Consider the following 12,468-nt stretch of genomic DNA (forward strand, 5'->3'; position numbering starts at 1 on the left):
CGCTTATAACTCCGACTTATGGCCACGACTTTTCACGACTTAACACCACCAGGACTTGCAATCACGAATTACTTACAACAACGACTTACAAGCACCACTTACTCGACTTAAAACCACGACTTAAAAACACCAAATACAACCACTACTTCCAACCATCACTTACAACGACGATTTACGCGACTTATAACCACGACTTACAACCACCACTTACAACCACTTATTACAACCACGACTGAAAACCATGACTTACAAACACGACTTATGACCACGACCTGCAAACACCAACTACAACCACCACATACAACCGCCACTTAAAACCACCACTTGCAACCACGGCTTAACCACGGCTGATCACAATGACTTATCACGACTTAGAACCGTAAAATACAACCACTTAAGCGACTTACAACCACGATTTAGAACCACTATTTACAAACACAACTTACAACAATGATTTATGACCATCACTTACAACCACGTTGTACGCGACTTACAACCACCACTTATACCCACGATTTACGTGGCTTACAACCAACACTTACAACCACCACTTGCAAACACCACTTACTCGACTTACAACCATGACTTACAACCACCACTCACAACCACAACTTACAACCACCACTTCCAATCACCACTTATAATCACGACTTACAACCAACACTTAGAACCACGATTTATGCGACTTACAACCACCACCTACAACCACGACTTACGAAGACTACTTACATCTACGACTTACAACCGCCACTTACAACCACCACTTACAACTACGACTTAAAACCTCTACTTACAACCACAACTTATAACCACCACTTTAAAATGCCACTTACAACCACGACTTATCACTTACAAACAAGATTAACGTGACTTACAACCACCACTTACAACCGCCACTTATAATCACGACCTACAACTACGTGTTAAAACCACAGCTTACAACCACCATTTACAACTACAACTTACGACCTCAACATACAACGACGACTTACAACCACCACTTACAACCACAACTTACAACCAAAATTTACAACCACCACTTACAGTTACCACTTACAACCACGATTTACGTGACTTACAATCACCACTTACAACCACAAGTTACAACCACGATTTAGGCGTTTTACAACCACCATTTACAACGACGACTTACAACAACCACTTACAACTAGAACTTACGGACACAACTTACAACAATCACATACAAACAACACCTACATTCACGGTTTACGCGACTTACAACCATCACCTACAACCACCACTTACAACCACAGCATACAACCTCTAACACCGCCACTTACAACTACGAGTTACAACAATTACATTCAGCCACGACTTACAACCACGAGTTACAGCAACCACTTACGCGTCTTAGAACCACACCTTTTAACCACCACGTACAACCACCAATTACAACCACTACTTATAACCACGATATATCACAATTACTTACAACTACCACTTACAACTAAGATTTACGCGACTTACAACCACCACCTATAACCACAACTTACGACCACGACTTATATCCACGACTCACAACCACCACTTACAACCACCACATACAACCACCACTTACAACCACAACTTACAACATCAATTTACGCGACTTCCAACTACCAGTTACAAAAAACATTATAACCACGACTTACAACCACGAGCTACAACCACCACTTAAAACCATTTACAACCACCACTTAAAGCCACAGCTTACCACATACAACTAAGATTCACGGGACTTACAACCACCACCTATAACCACAACTTACGAGCACGACTTACGACCGCCACCTACAACCACAAAAATACAAACTCCACTTACAACCACCACTTACAACCACGACTTAGAACCACCACTTATAACCACTTACAATCACCACTTACAACCTTGATTTATTCGACTTACAACTACATATAATAACCACTTACAACCACCGCTTATAAACACCACTTACAATCACCATTTACAACAACGACTGGCAACCTCGATTTACTCGACTTGCAACTACATATAATAACCACTTACAACCACCACATACAACCACGATTTACTCTATTTACCACGACGACATACAAGCACGACTTACAACCACGATTTATAACCACCACTTAGAACCACCACATACGTGGTTGTAGGTTGTGGTTGTAAGTCGCGAAAGGGGGGTTGTAATTGGTGGATGTAAGTGGTTGTATGTAGTGGTTGTAAATGATAGTTGTAGGTCGTGGTTGTAAGTTGCTTAAGTGGTGGTTGTAAGTCGTAGTTGAAAGTGGAGGTTGTAATATGTGGTTATATGTGGTGGTTCTAAGTCGTGGTTGTAATTACGCGTAAATGCTGGTTGTTAGGGTTGTTTGTACGTGGTGGTTATAATTTGTAGTAAATCGAGTAAACCGTGGTTGTAGGTCGTTGTAATTGAGGGTTTTAAGTTGTGGGTGTCAGTCGTCCTTATAAGTCGTGCTAGTAAGTGGTGGTTGCGAGGGTTGTAACTGGTGATTGTAAGTGATGGTTATGTGGTGGTTGTAGGTCGTGGTCGTAAGTCGTGGTTATAAGTAGTGGTTGTAAGTGAGGGTTGTAACTGGTGGTTGTAAGTGATGGTTCTACGTGGTGGTTGTAATTGGTGGTTGTAGGTCGTGGTTTTAAGTCGTGGTTATAAGTAGTGTTTATAAATCTTGGTTGTAAGAAGTGGTTGCAAGTGGTGGTTGTAAGTAATTCTTGTAAGTAGTTCTTGCTAGTCGTTGTTGTAAGTGATGATTGTTGGGAGTGGTTGTAAGTGGTGGTTGTATGTGATGGTTCCAAGTGGTGGGTCTATGTCGTGTTTGTAAGTCGTGGTTGTAGATGGTGGTTGAAAGTGGCAGTTGTAGGTGGTGGTTGTAATTGGTGGTTGTAAGTCGCGTAAATGGTGTTTGTAAGGGTTATTTTCAAGTGGTTATAAATGGTGGTTGTAAGTGTTGGATGTAAGTCGTGGTTGGAAGCCACTTCCAACCACCACTAAGAACCACCACGGCTTACAAGCAACACTTAGCACCACTTGCAACCACCACTTACAACCACGACTTGAAACCACCCGAAGCCACCACTTACAACCACGACTTACAACCTATACCTACAACCACCACTTGCAACCACGACTTAGGTTAGGTTACATATCACGAATTACAACCACTACTCACAACCACGATTTACAAACACCACTTACAACAACCACTTAAACCACGCCTAAAGTTAGTTTATGTTAGGTTACACGACTTACAACCACGACTTGAAACCACTTGAAACTACCACTTACAACCACCACTTACAACCGCAACTTACAACCACCACTTGCAACCACCACTTTCAACAACCACTCGCAACCACGACTTAGGTTAGGTTAGATTGCACGACTTACATTAACCACTCCACTTAAAACCACGACTTAGAACCACGACTAACAACCACAACTTACAACCACCACTTAAATCACCACTTACAATCAAACCCACAACCACCACTTACAACCACCACTAACATCCACGACTTACAATAAGTTTTGGTTGTAATTCGTGGTTGTAAGTGGTGGCTGTAGGTCGTGGTTGTATGTGGTAGTTGTTAGTCGTGGTAATAAGTCGTAGTTGTAAGTGGCGTTTATAAGTAGTGGTTGTAAGTGGTGGTTGTAAATGTGGTTGAAGTTGGTATTTGTAAGTCGTTGTAAGTGGTTGTTGTAATTTATGGTTGTAAGATGTTGTAGGTCGTGGTTATGAGTGCTAGTTGTAAGTGGTTGTAAATTGTGGTTGTAGGTCGTGGTTGTAAACCTCAGTTATAAGTCGTGGTTGTAAGTGTTGTTAAGTGGTGGTTGTAAGTCGTGTTTGTAAGTGGTGTTTGGTGTAAGTTGTGGTTGAACGCTGTTGTAAGTGGTGGTTGTAGGTCGTAGTAGTAAGTGGTGGATGTATGTGGTTATAATTGGTGGTTGTAAGTAGAGCTTATAAGTGGTGTAACTCATGGTTGTAAGTTGTGGTTGTAAGTGGTGTATTTTGTGGTTGTAAATAGTTGTAAATCCTGGTATTAAGTGATGGTAGTAAGTGGTAGTTTTAGGTGGTGGTTGTAACAGGTAGTTGTAAGATTATATTGGAGTATTTTGTGGTTGTAATTCTTATTTGTAAGTCTAGATTGTAAGTGGTGGGTGTAAGTCGTGGTTGGAACTGGTGGTTGTAAGTTGTAGTTGCAAGTTGTAAGTTATAGGTTGTGGTTGTGAGTGCTAGTTACAACCAACAGTGTCAACCACAACTTACATCTACGACATACAACCACGACTTAAACTACGATTTACACCCACGACTTACAACCACCACTTACATCCATCACTTGCCACCACGACTTAAAACCACGACTTACAAACACAATTTACAACAACGACTTACAACCATGAATTACAACCACCAATTACAACCAAAACTTACAACCACCACATACAGCCATCACTTACAGCCACCACTTACAACCACCATTTATAACGACATACGACCACCAAATAACACCACTGACTACAACTTATAAGCACCACTTACAACCACGACTTACAACAACGACTTACAACCACCATATACAACCACCACTTACAACCACGACTTAAAAAAAGACTTCTAACCAGGACTTCTAACCACAACCTACAGCCAAGAGTTACAAGCACCACTTACAATCACAGCTTACAACCACGACTTACAACCATCAATTACAAACACCAATTACAACAACCACTTACAACGACCACCTAAACCACCACCTACCTCCACTACTTACAACCAAGATTTTCTACAACGACTTACAACCACGACTTACATCCACCACTTACAACCACGGATTTTAACAATTATTTACAACCACAACTTACAACCACGACTAACAACGACGAATTACAACCCCGACCTACAACTACGACTTACAAACATTACAACGACTAATTACAACCATGGCTTACAACCACCACTCACATGCCACTTACAACCATGACTTACAACACGACTGAGAACCTCCACTTACAACCACCAATTAAAACCATCACATACAATCTCGACATACAAGCACCACTTATAACCATCACTTACAACCACGACTTCCAAACCATGACTTACAACCACCACTTATAACCACCACTTACAACCATTTGTTACAACCACCGCGTATATACACCACATACAACCACAACTTTCAACCACGACTTACAACCATCACTTACAACCACCAATTACAAATACCACTTACAACCTTCAATTACAACCACGACTTAGAGCCACCACTTACAACCACCACATGCAATCACCATTTGTAACCACCTCTTACAACCACGATTTACGCGACTTAAAACCAATTACAACCACCACTTAACCACCACCTACAACCACTATTTACGCGACTTCCGACTTACAACCACCACTTACAAACACCACTTACACGTCCTACAACCACGACTTACAACCAGCACTTACAAGCACCACTTACAACCACCACCTACAACAATGATTTGCGCGAAATAAAACCACGACTTACAACCACCATGTACAACCACCACTTACAATCACCACTTACAACCACAACTTACAACCACCACCTTCAACCACCACTTACAACTACGACTTACGACCACGAATTATCACAAAGACTTACAGCCACCACTTACAACCACGAATTATCACAACGACTTACCACTGACTTACAACCACGATTTACAACCACCACTAGCAACCATGACTTAGAACCACCACTTACAACCACTACATAACAACCACGACTTGCAACCACGACTTACAACAACGACTTGCAACCACGACTTACAGCTAGGACTTATCACAACCACCACTTACAACCACCACCTACAACGACGATTTGCGCGAATTTAAACCACGACTTCCAACAACCACTTATGTATACGCCTCATATACATGACGAGTAGTATCGCCCAGTCATATAACCCACTCACTCCCTCACACACTCACCAGACTACCACCAAACACCAGCCGGCCGACAATAAGGCGCCAAAGACATCCTGTTCATTCTGCTGACTACACCAGTTCCTGCCACCGCCACGACATGCACACACACACACGAACACACGCGATCACACAAGTAACCACACAGTAATAAACACATTATTACGTATACTGACGAACCTCCCCTGGATATATATATAGTCTAGCTGTTAGACTAAATTATATAATATAAATGTAAAATATAATAAGAAGTGACGAACTAAATCTCGCTCGCATAAACTCTTAAGTTTATACGAGCGTGGCACCTCATAAACTAGTTTCCGGCCTTCTTAAGGGAATGCACAGAGCTCGGAGAGGAGTCGGTCCGATGATACGTACCAATGGAATAATCGAGTGCAATTGTAATATAGAACTAGGAGGTGATTGACTTAGTGTAGAACCATGGAAGAAATTGTGAACCAATAAAGAAAATGGAAACATTGTGAATATTCTTTATGAAGCCGCCTTATGAAAAGGATACACTTACAACCACCACCTACAACCATCACTTACGCGTCTTACAACCAGGACTTACAAGAACGACTTACAACCACTACTTAAAACTACCACTTACAACACCCACTTAAAACAACGATTTACAAGCACGACTTACAAGCAAGACTTACAACCACGATTTACACCTACTTGAAACCACTCACGACCACCAATAGCAACCACCACTTACAATCACGACTTAAAACCGCCACTTACAACCACCACTTACAACCGCCATTTACAACCGCCACCTACAACAACCACTTATGCGACTTATAATCACAATCAACCACCACTTACAAGCACCACTTACAAACACGACTTCAAACCATGACTTACAACCACAATTTACAACAACAATTTACAACCACCACACACAACCACTTACGTGACTGCCAACCACGACTTACAACCACCACGTAAAAGAACCACTTACGCGAGTTACAGGCAAGACTTATCACTACTTAACACCACGACTTATAACCAGGATTTACAACTACGACTTACGACCACGAATTACAACCACCACTTGCAACCACCAATTACTTGACTTACAATCACCAAATCCAACCATTACTTACAACCAACCTTTACAACGACGCTATGCGCGTCCTACAACCATGACTTACAACCACTACTTACACCCACTAACTGCAACCACCACTTTATCACGACTTACCAAAACGACTTATCACAACGACTTACAACCACCACTTACAACCACCATCAACAACCATCACTTACAACCACAACTTACAATCACCACTTACACCCACTACTTACCGTCCCCACTTACAACACACCACTTACAACCATGAATTACAACCACGACTTATAAGTACGACTTACAACCACCACTTACAAACACCAATTACAAGCACTACTTACAACCTTCACCTACAACCACGACTTACAACCACTTACAACCAACACATACAACCCATTATTTACGCGACTTATAACAACGACTTACAACCACCACTTACTCGACTTACAATTACGACTTATAAGCACCACTTACAACCAACACTTAGAACCACCACTTACAAAGATGATTTACGGGAATTACAACAACGATTTACAACTACCCTGTACAACCACCATTTGCAACCACCACTTACAATCACAACTTACAACCACGATTTACGCGATTTATAACCAATTACAACCACCGCTTACAACTACCACCTACAACCACTATTTACGGGACTTAGGACAACGACTTAAAACCACCACTTACTCGTCTTATAATCACGACTTACAAGAATCACTTACAAGCACTACTTACAACCAACACTTAGAGCCACCACTTACAACGACGATTTGCGCGAATTACAACCACGATTTACAACCACCCCTTACAACCACCATTTGCAACCTCCACTTATAACCATTACATACAACCACGATTTATGCGATTTATAACCATCAATTACAACCACCACTTACAACCACCACCTACAACCATTACTTACGCGACTTACAACCATCACTTACAAACACCACTTACTCGACTTACAATCACGTCTTACAAGCACCACTTTTACAAGCACCACTTACAACCAACACTTAGAACCACCACTTACAACGATGATTTGCGCAAATTACAACCATGATTTTTACCACCCCTTTCAACCACCACTTACAATCACCACTTACAACTACCTCTTACAACCCCAACTTACAACCACCACTTTCAACTACCGCTTACAACCACGACTTATCACGACTTAGCAAAAGACTTACAACCACGAATTATCAGACTTATCACGACTTACAACCACAACTTACAACCACAACATACAACCACCACGTAAGCCACCTAACCTAACCTAACCTAACCACTACTTACAACCACCACCTACAACCACTTCTTACAACGACGACTTACAACCACGTTCTACAACCTACAACCACGACTTGCAACCACGATTTACAACCACGACTTATCACGACTTACAACCGCCACCTACAACCACCACTTATGGGACTTACAACCAGGACTTACAAGAACGAGTTACAACTACTACTTACAACTACCACTTACAACCAAAACTTAAAACCACGACTTACAAGGACGATTTACGTGACTTAAAACATCGACTTACAACCACCACTTACAACCTCCACTTACAACCATGAAATACAACCACTACTTACAACCAACACTTACAAGGACGATTTACGTGAGTTACAATAACGGCTTACAACCACCACTTAAAACCACTAATTACAACCACCAGTTACACCCACGACTTACAACCACGACAAACCACAAGGACTTATCACAACGAATTACAACCACTGCTTACAACCACCATTAACAACAATCACTTACAACCAAGACCTACAACTACGACTTATAACCACGCCTTGCAACCACCACCTATAACCACCACATACAACCACTTGTAGTAGTACTAGTTCTACTAGTACTAGTATTACCACTAGTACAAGTTCTACTAGTACAACTACTAGTACCAGTGCTAAAACTACTACTAGTACAATTACTAATAGTACGACTACTACTAGTTCTACTAGTACTATTGTTTATCTACTCGTTTTATTGCTACTAGTGGCACTACTGCTACTACTACTATATTCACTAGTAGGTTACTACTAGTAATAGTACTACTACAATTAGTTCTACAAGTATTAATACTTTATTTTACTATTACTGATACTCCTAGTGCTATTAGTACTACTACTAGTCATAAAACTAGTACTCGTATTTCTACTAGTACTACTGGTAGTGCCACTAGTACTTTTAGTACTAGAACTACCAGTAGTACTACCATTGCTAGTAGTACTAATATTACTAGTACTGGTACTTCTACTACCACTAGTACTACTACTAGTACTAATAGTCCTAAAAGTAGTATTACTACTTCTACTAGTATTTCTACTAGTGTTAGTGGTTCTGCCAGTAGTTTTAGCACTGGTACAACTACTAGTACCAGTGCTAAAACTGCTCTTAGTACAGTTACTAATAGTACGACTACTACTAATTCTACTAGTACTATTGTTTATCTACTCGTTTTATTGCTGTTAGTGGCACTACTACTACTACTAGATTTACTAGTAGGTTACTACTGGTAATAGTACTTGTACTATTATTACTTGTAATACTAGTACTACTATACTTGTATTAGTATTACTAGTACTAGTAATACTAGTGCTTCTATAAGTACTATTACAACACTCCTAGTATTAGTACTATAATACTACTTGTATTACTAATAGTAGCATTAGTAATACTAATAATAGTACTACTAGTACTAATACTAGTACTACTAGTACTAATACTATTACTACTAGTATTAGTAGTACTAGTACTGTTACTACTAGTACTATTACTACTAGTTCATCCACTCGTATTAGTGCTGCAATTATTAGTTCTACTACTAGTACTATTAATACTACTAGTGCTTCTACTACTAGTACTACTACTATCACTACTACTAGTAGCAGTACTACTACTAGTACTTCTACCATTAGTATTTCTACTATTACTAATAGTGCTACTAGTAGTAGTAGTACTGCTAGTACGTCTAGTATTAGTGCTTCTGTACTAGTACTTCTAGTTGTGGTAGTACTACTAATAGTACTAGTACTAATTTTCTAGTGCTAATACTATTAGTACTACTTCTAGTACTACTATTACTACTATTAGTACTACTACTAATACTACCACTATTACTATTAAAACTTGTAATATTTCTAGTACTATTATTACTAGTACTACTTCCACTAGTAATATTACTACTGCTACTACGACTAATTCTACTAGTACTAATACTACTATACTACTAATACTAGTAATACTACTAGTAGTACTAATACTAGTGCTACTACTAGTACCACTACTAATGGTACTATTAGTACTGGTACTACTACTACTACTACTACTACTACTACTACTACTACTACTAGTACTACTATATAGTGCTAATATTACTATTACCACCACATCACATCACAGTGACAATCTCAGCTGCAGACTTGCTGGTGTCCGTACGAGTCCGGGTCCCCCCGACCCGAGGGAGAGTCGGGTGGATTGATTATCGCGAAGGGCACTCAACCCACGGCGAACAGACGCCGCAAGGATTCCCGTCGTCTGAAGGGATGACGACGTTGAAGAAGTCGGAAGCGCCTCTAGATGGGCGGAGGCGTTTCCACTCGAGGCAGCGTCGATGAGGGACTGGGCATCCCCCGCGTAAGTCCTCCTCGACTTCTTTCTTCTTCCGGGCACAAGAACATCCCGAGTTCCGACGACTTGAACACTGAGGGGTCCCCTCGAGGATTCGGGCACACCTGGATGATCTGCGTTGGAAGGGAATTCTCCTCTCACTGTCTCTATTTCTCCATCTTTCTCTATATCTCTCTCTCTCTCCATATCTCTCGTCTGCCAGCCCGTAGCCGGCGCGGTGTCTGGTAGACTTCTTCTTCTTCGTCTCTTTCTATTTGGTCTTCGCCTTTTCTGGACTTTATTTTTCTTTCCCCGAAGAACAGATACTGAAGGGACCCGCGGAGAGGGAAAACAGCGTCTTCATCAATGGCCTCCGAAATGGGCTAATGTGGGCCATAGGAATGTTAAAAGGGCTTTTGAACGAAAAAGTGGGCTCTTTGTTTATAAAATGGGCTTTTAGGGCTAACTTGGGCTCTAAGACTGATAAAAGGGCTCTTAAGTCGTAGAATGGGCTATTTTGTTATAATATGGGCTTTGAAGGCTAACTTGGGCTCTAGGAGTGATACATGGGCTCTCAAGACTTAAAATGGGCTTTAATTCCGCAAAAAGGGCTCTGCATTGAGGGCTGTTCAAAGAGCCCGTAGATCTGGTCGATGCACAGGCATCCCCTCAGCTGAATGAAATCCCCTGGCGTCGTCCATAAGAGGAGGTCCTGGCGTGAAGGTCCTTAAGGTCCAGTGGACCAATGGCCTTCTTGTACACACACAATCAATCGCCTGCCTACCTGCCTGCCTGCCCTCGTCGGGAACAAAATCTCTTCGAGGAGGAGGACGGCTGCAGCGTCTCTCGCCTTCAGCTGAATAAAATCGTCTGGATCCCTTTTCGCCAGAATAAAATCACACACACACACACACGACTTGATGGCGTAGTGGTAGCGTTCGCGGCAGTCACTACGGCGGTCCTGATTCGAATCCCGCCAAACTTGGGCCTTTTCACCCAGTATTTACTTTTGGGCCTGTGGCACCCATACCGTATCCCTGAGTGGTGTCAAATTGGACCTGTGGGTGATATGGCGGGTAAATCAGAGCAGGTGACCAAAATGACCCAAAATCCAAAAAATCTCAAAGGAGAAACCATATGAATTTTGCCCAAAATCCGAAGGTGACTGATTTGGTCCAAGCCTGCCTCACAGGTAGAGAGTCGGACAAAGTATAAAGCAAGGTAGACATGAACAGCCTTAGCCCAAGGGCGTGGCGGTGGCACCCCTCCAAACTTGGGCCTTTTCACCCAGTATTCACTTACTGGCCTGTGGCACCCATACCGCATCCCTGAGTGGTGTCAAATTGGACTCCACGGCAGCCCTGGACGCCCTCGACCTGTGGGTGATATGGTGGGTAAATCGGAGCAGGTGACAAATATGACCCAAATTCCAAAAAATCGCAAAGGAGAAACCATATGAATTTTGCCCAAAATCCGAAGATGACCGATTTGGTCCAAACTTGCCTCACAGGTAGAGAGTCGGACAAAGTACAAAGCAAGGTAGACATGAACAGCCTTAGCCCAAGGGCGTGGCGGTGGCACCCCTCCAAACTTGGGCCTTTTCACCCAGTATTCACTTATTGGCCTGTGGCACCCATACCGTATCCCTGAGTGTTGTCAAATTGGACTCGACGGCAGCCCTGGACGCCCTTGACCTGTGGGTGATATGGCGGGTAAATCGGAGCAGGTGTCCAAAATGACCCCCCCCCCCCCGAGGCCCAGTACTTTGATGTAGTGGGGGGGCT

The sequence above is a fragment of the Oratosquilla oratoria genome, chromosome 16 (genome assembly GCF_046742065.1).
Source record: "Oratosquilla oratoria isolate Oo_2021 chromosome 16, ASM4674206v1, whole genome shotgun sequence".
NCBI classification, from domain to species: Eukaryota; Metazoa; Arthropoda; class Malacostraca; order Stomatopoda; family Squillidae; genus Oratosquilla; species Oratosquilla oratoria.